This window comes from Octopus bimaculoides, chromosome 4, assembly GCF_001194135.2.
Source record: "Octopus bimaculoides isolate UCB-OBI-ISO-001 chromosome 4, ASM119413v2, whole genome shotgun sequence".
Taxonomy (NCBI): domain Eukaryota; kingdom Metazoa; phylum Mollusca; class Cephalopoda; order Octopoda; family Octopodidae; genus Octopus; species Octopus bimaculoides.
In genome coordinates, this window is record NC_068984.1 from 114,365,442 (window position 1) to 114,373,225 (window position 7,784).

Sequence of the window (7,784 nt, forward strand, 5' to 3'; positions counted from 1 at the left end):
TGATACCTCCCCCCAACTCCCCCATATTTAACAGTCCCTTGCAAGTGGTTTAGCTTTGATGTTTCAGTTTAGCTGTGCCCCATATAGTTTTGAATTAGATTGGAAAAATTGCTGAATTTGTTTTTGTCAGGCCATATTTTTAGTAACTACAACTTGGGGTTCCTTGTTGCAAAACTTTTCTGTTCAGTCAACTCTTTCAGTCTTATTAGCTTTTAAAACCATTGGCTTCTTTCTTGCAATTCTTCATTCATGTCTATGGTCTTTCAAAACTGTTTTTATGTAATATGACACCATATTCATAGAATTTGTAGCCTTCCTAACAGTTGCAAGATAATGTTTAATTACTTTCCATTTAACTGCCTTCTTTGACCTCTTGGAAACTTTCTGTAACCTCCCATATCTCTTCTTTGCTCAGGAATGCTCTTTTTCAGTCCACCTTTTGACTATGTTATTAACTGCTTGATGATTAATACTGAAAAATTGAACTATATTTTCAGTGGATTTTTCCACAATCATACACTGTGGAAAACACATCTCTTTCTCTTTCCAGTTAGGGTAGCCATGTTTTGTGAGTTACTTGGTGACCTCACTTTTGCCAGTGCATAGAAAAATAGTACCCTAAACACTGTAAAAAGTGTCTGGTATTAGAAAGGGCACCCTGCTATAGAAAAGCAGACATTGAAGTTCTATGCAGCCTTCTGGCTAAGCAGTTTCTGACAAACTATCCAACTCACACCTGCATGGAAAATGAATGTTAGATGATGATGCTGGCACCAATTGATGATTTGTCCAATGTTTTGAAGTATAATGTATTAAAATTTATTGGCAGTATTTCGGCAGTAATTTTTTCATTGCTTTGTAAATGAACATTCCTTTAGCATAACTACTTTTCATCTTATAGCTCTCTATTTTACATTTCCATTGTGGACTTCGGAGTTTCTTTCATGTTGTATGTCTTGCCAATGTTCTTCTTACAAGCATATCATATGTATACTTATGCATATATACTATAGGAATATATGATGCAATGATATCAAATCAATGTAAAACGTGGTATCTTAAAGATAACATGTTCGCACTAGTATACATACATACATACATGCATGCACGTGCTCACACACACATACACACACACAATGCTCCAGGATCCTATAATGCAATACCACTCAGTGCAGTGTTCCAACACTAGCATGACAAGCAAGTGGAGGAAGCATATCAACAAAAGCCTTAGAAGTAATGAAAGATGCAGTAAATCTTCAGATAACCAAAGCATACTTCATTAGAAAATTTAAGCTTACCATGAATTGTGATATTGACATGTAGCAATATATATGCCTCTCTTGGTAAAAAGAAAAAACCCTTCTCTCAGAATGAAAGGCAGATTCTATCATGTTTTTATACAAACAGCAATGTTACATGGTTGTGAAACTTGGGCCATGAATGCAGAGGATATGTGAAAACAAGAAAGAAATGAAGCTGGCATGCTTGGCTGGCTGTGCCGCATCAGTGCGTATGTGCATGTACAACAAAGTACAAATGTGTTGAGAGAAATTGGGCACAAGGTGCATTAGATGCGGTGTGCAAGAGAGAAGACTGCACTTGTATGGTCATGTGATGCAAATGAGTGAAGACAGTTGCATAAAGAAGTGTTGATTGCTAAATGTGGATGGAACCTGTGGAAGAGGGAAACCCAGAAAAATGTGACATGAAGTAGTGAAGACTGACCTCAAGATGGCGAACCTCACAAAGGAGATGACAAAGGATTGAGATTACTGGCAATATAGGAAGATCCATCCACCTAAATAAAAACAAAATCTTATCAAGCCTTTTCCCACAACTCATCTTCTAACATCCATCCCTCTATCACTCTTCTAACTATGGCACAACTCACTGAGGTGCTGCATACCATTTATTCTCCTACTTTACATTGTCTCCCTAATATTGTCACTTATCACTTCTTTCTCCTACTTGACCTACTCCTGTTTCTTTTACTCTCCACTCAAACTGTTCTTCACTACTGACCATGCTTCCACTCATATGTCCCATTCATTGAGTCCACACCTATCCTCATCTCTAACCATCTGTCATATGCCTTTCACACAAACTTACCTACCTACCTACCCACCCTTTCTGATCCTATATAATTACTCTGTCTTATATTCCCTGTGCACTCTGACAGTACACTCTCACTATCTCTTTCTCTTTTGCTACTCTCTCTCAGCATCTGGCATAAAGCCACCACCCTCAATATTACATCTCCACTCAGCTGAGGCATCTTGTTTTGCAAGTTACTTGGTGACTTCACTAGTATCATTGCCAAAAAAAAATTAAATAAAGAAAACAACCAGTACATTCTGCAAAGTGGTTGGCATTAGGGAAGACATCCAGTCACAGAAGCTACACCAAAGCAGACATTGGGGTCTGGTGTGGTCCTCTAACTTGCTGGTTCCTGTTGAACTGTCCAACCCATTTCAGTATGGAAAACAGACATCAAACAGTGATGATGAGGAGGAGAAGGTTACTATTTCACCGTGCTATGCAAACGTCACATCTGTTGAAGCATTTTTGAATCTGAACATGCTCACAACTTGACATTAACAGCTTACCCAGAAAAAAAAAGCTCACTCTACAGTTATTTTCTTGTTGAATTTATTTTAACTGGACTCTTTATAAATTAACCAGTCTATGTATTTCTATATACATAGCTATTTAACATTCCCTCAGTCTATTTATCTACCCAACCACCAATTCATCTATTTACTCTTCCATATATCTAACTATCTTTTTATTGATTAATCTGCCTATTCCAGTTCTATATTTAAGAGAATGTAAATAATGTAATCTGCCTATGTCTCTCTCTATATATATATCCATCCCTTTCTCCATATTCTTATCCACCAATATCTTTATCTTTCCACCTTTCTATCTGTGTAAATGCTAACTTCTACTATGTTATATGGGCAATACAGATGAACATTAAAACCTGAAGCAATAACATAGTTCTCTTGTCTTGTTACACTATTCTGATATATCAGATGGGTTTTTTTTATATCGAACTAAACTTTTACCATGTCTAATGCTATTCTAATATATTAGATACTTTTTTAATATTTCATGCTTTAGTTAAGTTCAGTCTCACTCTGCTGTCTGAGATTTAACTGAAAAGATGTGATATTCATCACAAACACACGTTTTGTGTGTGTGTGTCTGTTTGTACGTGCATGTGTGCATGTATGAGTGTATCCATTCATTTAAAAAAAAATTTTTCCATGGGTTACTCCTCCCTCTCTGTATCTATCTATCTATGTATCTATCTATCTATCTATCTATCTATCTATCTATCTTTACACACACACACATACATATATTTATGTATATATTGCCATTAGATGATGTAAGGGTGACTCAATAGATCACAGCCTTTGAGAGGGCTGCTAAGTGAGATTTTGACTCTTATTAACCGGGGAGTTGAGTGGAGATTATAGTTTGTGAAAGGGTGTAAAATTATATTTACGGTCAGCGACCCAGGTGAGATAGGAGTCTGCTCTGGTGTTTCCTCTGACTCCGATCTAGGTGTAATTTATTATATAACCCCCTCTTTCTTTGAGCTTCTTAATGAAAAGTAGTACTCTACTATTACTACCAGGTTTTTCCTCTCCAGGCAAACATATTCTAATATTACAAGTGGTCTCCACTAACACATAACATATTCATATCTAAAGCAACTTTCTACATTTTCCACTTTACCTGATAAATCAATCACACTTAATACTACAATTCCTTAAAAGTTAGATCTTATTATTTGATTGTCTTTGTTCCCTCCCCTAACATTCAACCTATACCACAGAATACCCTTAAGCTTTGTATATCTCTGCCCTCCACCCTTTGTTCTTTAGCCTTAGCTAGCAAGCCCTAAACCCCGACCCTATGCCTAACTGGCTTTATGTATGCACTTATTTTTCTTCACTTTTACTTTTGCTTTCTTTATTCTTTATCCTTAATTTATCTTTGATCCTCTCTCAGGACTTCCAGTTGAGTTTGATGATAAGCTCCCTGAGGCATTACTTGAAGAAAATCCTGCATTATCAGTTGAAGAATTGGCAATAAAGCTTAGTTCAAACCATACAACTGTTCATCGTCATCTTCAACAACTTGGAAAGGTTCCTAAACTTGGAAAATGGGTGCCTCATGAATTGTCCGAAAGCAACTGCAAATCCTGAGTTGACATCTGCTCTTCTCTCCATTCTCACGAACTCATTTCACCCTTTTTGGATAGACTTGTGACTGGTGACGAAAAATGGATCTTCTATCGAAATGTTAAACGTCGTAAACAGTGGCTTGGTAAAAGGGAAAAAGCTCAACCACAACCAAGAAGGGAACTTCATGGGAAAGAGGTTCTTCTCTCTATCTGGTGTAATTGCAAAGGTGTAATTCACCTTGAATTGTTACCGCCTAATGCAACAATCAACACTCAAGTCTACTGTCAGCAATTAGAGCGTTTGAACCAAGCTTTGAAGAAAAAAAGATCTGCTTTAGTGAATCAAAAAGGAGTGAATCAGGGCAATGCGCAACTCCACACTGCAAAGATCACATCACAGAAGATCGAAGAGCTTCATAGGGAAAAAATTCTTCATCCACCTTATTCTCCCAACCTTGCTCCTTCAGACTACCATTTGTTTTGTAGTTTACAGAATCATTTGGGGAACATAACTTTTGCAAGCCAGGAGGAGGAGGTCGAAACTGACATTTCAGAGTTCTTCGCTTTGAAACCAAAAGAGTTATACATTGATGGGATTAAAAAGCTTGTAAATAGATGCATCGAAATCATAGATAATCAGGGAAAGTACATTGATGATTAAATTTCAACTAAATATAACATTTAATCACTTGTTTTCTTTATTCAAAATTTGGACAGAACTTATGGGATGACCTGATACTTGTATGTATGTATTTACTTACATGCAATACATGTGTGTGTGTGTACCTAATACTATCTCATTATTGCCTGCTGATACAACCACGTATGTATGTGTCCATCTATCATACAGGTATGTGTATGTGTGCATGTATATATGTGTAATGAGTGTATACATTAAGAACATTATACAAAGTAAACACTAATAACCTATATGTATGTCTATCTGCTAATCCTTCAATAAGGAACCATAGCTCATTGGCTAAAAAGAATTGAGGTCGAAGGAGATCCGGTTATAGGATGTCCAATGGCAGATTACGTACACTACCCCAACCTCCTGAAATTAGACTACAGCTAACATGCACCCCAGCTAGAATATATATTTATTTCTTTAGATCTCATAGCAGCTATGACCAGATTTGAAACTGAAGCCAATAAGGATTATGACATTACCCAAAGTAGCAAATACTTTATTTTGTAGATGTAGTCTGTGTTGTCTTAAGGCACGTACATATTGGGCAGTTGGCCAGGGACCCCACAGTTCCAGTAGGCCCAATTTTGATCTGTGTATGCTGTAGTTTGCTCTCAATAAATTAATATTGTAGGGTCCGGTTCAGTAATTTGCCCAGGGGTCAATAATGCTACTTAGATATCTCTGGCTGTAAGCTTTGTTCACATAAAATGCAGGAATCTATCTATCTATCTATTTATCTATCTATCCGTCTGCTTGTCTGTCTATCATTGTGCATCTGTCTATGGATGAATATTTATATATGTATGTATGTGTATATGTATGATTGTATATTTGTGTGCATATGTATGCATGCATGTATGTATTTATTGTTTGTTCATTCTGGGTTATTTTTTAGAATTTCTCACCAATGGAGAAAGAACTGGTTTCTTACTCACAAACTAGCTAATACCACCTGGCTATTTGCATATATATGTAAGTATGTATGACTATGTATTATGTATGTATGCACGTACGTATATACGTATGTATGTATGTATGTTGGTAGGTAGGTATGTATGTTCACATGTATGCCTATGTTCAAGTATGGATATCATTGCATGTGTGGATCTGTATGCTTTGACTCATGTATATGTGTACATATATTTGCATATTAATATGTTTACACTTGAACGTATGCGCTTATTGAATACCAAACTTCTGGAATGTTTTACATTTTTCTCAGAGACCTCGTAACAGTAATTTCCTAATTGGCTGTGTTCATTCTGGTTTTGTGAAGCCCAGCTTCTCAAGATGAGGGCTGAGGCTGTTAGATTTCTATCCAAGCACCTCTGTATTTATAAGTATAACTCTCAAGCTATATTCTGGTTGGCATAGTTCTAAATTAGGAATCTGAATAAGATCTTTTATCTTTTACTTGTTTCAGCCATTAGACTGTGGCCATGCTAGAGTTTTAGCCTTGAAGAGTTTTAGTCGAACAAATCGACCCCAGGCCTTTTTTTGTTGGTGTCTTTTGCTGAACCACTAAGTTCTGGAGACATAAATGCACCAACACTGATTTTCAAACTGTGGTGGTGGTGGGACAAACACGCACACACACACACACAATATCTATATGTGAGGTCTGATCAATAAGTATCCAGACAGTTGCTATAGTAATGATGCTAAAGTACGCAGAGTGAAGCTACTTGGCATGATTGACCTTGAACTCTGCTGTACATGTGCACTAAGTTTTAACATTCTAGCTCACTTCTGCTGTCTACAGCAGTGCTTTGATGGAAGGTGTGTAGCGTGTGATTGTCTCATTGACCATGACAGAGAAAGTTGTCATGGCGATACCTGCTCAGAGGCCTAGGCAAAGTTACAGAAAGTGTATGGAGAGACGTGTATAAGCCGCACACAAGTGTACGAGTGGTTCAGACGTTTCCAAGATGGCTTCAAAAATGTCAATTTGACGAATGTTCTGGGAGACACTCAGCAAAACTGAGAAAAACATCACAGATGTGAATGCAGCTGTGAGGGGAAATCATCGAATCACCATCCGTGAGTTATCAGAGGATGTGCAGATTAGTTACGGTTCAGTTTAGTCCATTATCACTGAAGATTTGGGTATGAGATGCCTGTCTGCTAGTTTCTGCAAAAACTGCTTTCAGGGGACCAAAAAAACACTTGGGTTTCAGTAGCACAAGATCTCCTTGACTGTGTCAAGAAGGATGAAAACCTTTTGAAAACTTTGCGTAGGCCTCTGAGAGGTATTGCTAAGCTTTTAGCAAAATTTGATGCAGATTCTCTGCTCAACTTTCTCTGTCATGGTCAATGCGATGATCACTCGCTACACTCTTTCCTTCCAAGTATTGCTGTAAACAGCAGAAGTGAGCTAGAATGTTAAAACTTAGTGCACATGCACAGCAGAGTTCAAGGTCAATCTGTGTCAAGCAACTTCACTTTGCATGCTTTAGTTTGTTACTATGGCAACAGTCTGGATACTTATTGATCAGATCACGCATATATATTTATATATATCTATATATATAAAAATGAGAATGTCTGTCTGTCTGTCTGTCTGTGTGTGTGTATCCCTAAAACTCGAGAACTACGCAACCAATTTCATTCAAATTTTACACATGCCTTACTTAGGGCTCCAGTTGTGTTTTAGTCAAAAAAATTTTTTAACTTCTTGCAGAGTTCGAGCCCACGGCAACATAATATCTCCTCCACTATTTAAGTATTACGTGTCAAAAGTGAAACAAAAACACTCATGTCAAATACTTTCACTTTAAAAATGAAACTATTCCACTAACTGAAACAATCACATTTCGATACTGTAATGACAGATACTTTCAGAGAGAGAGATGTATATGTATATATATATAGATGTATATGTACACGTATATGTAT

General features: G+C 37.0%; 1 protein-coding gene across 1 annotated transcript in view; it reads left to right on the plus strand.

Annotated features, from left to right (window-relative positions):
• The window catches only part of LOC106872114 (serine/threonine-protein kinase Nek11), a 51,296-nt gene that overhangs the window by 1,450 nt on the left and 42,062 nt on the right, over positions 1 to 7,784 (plus strand). The window lies entirely within an intron of this gene.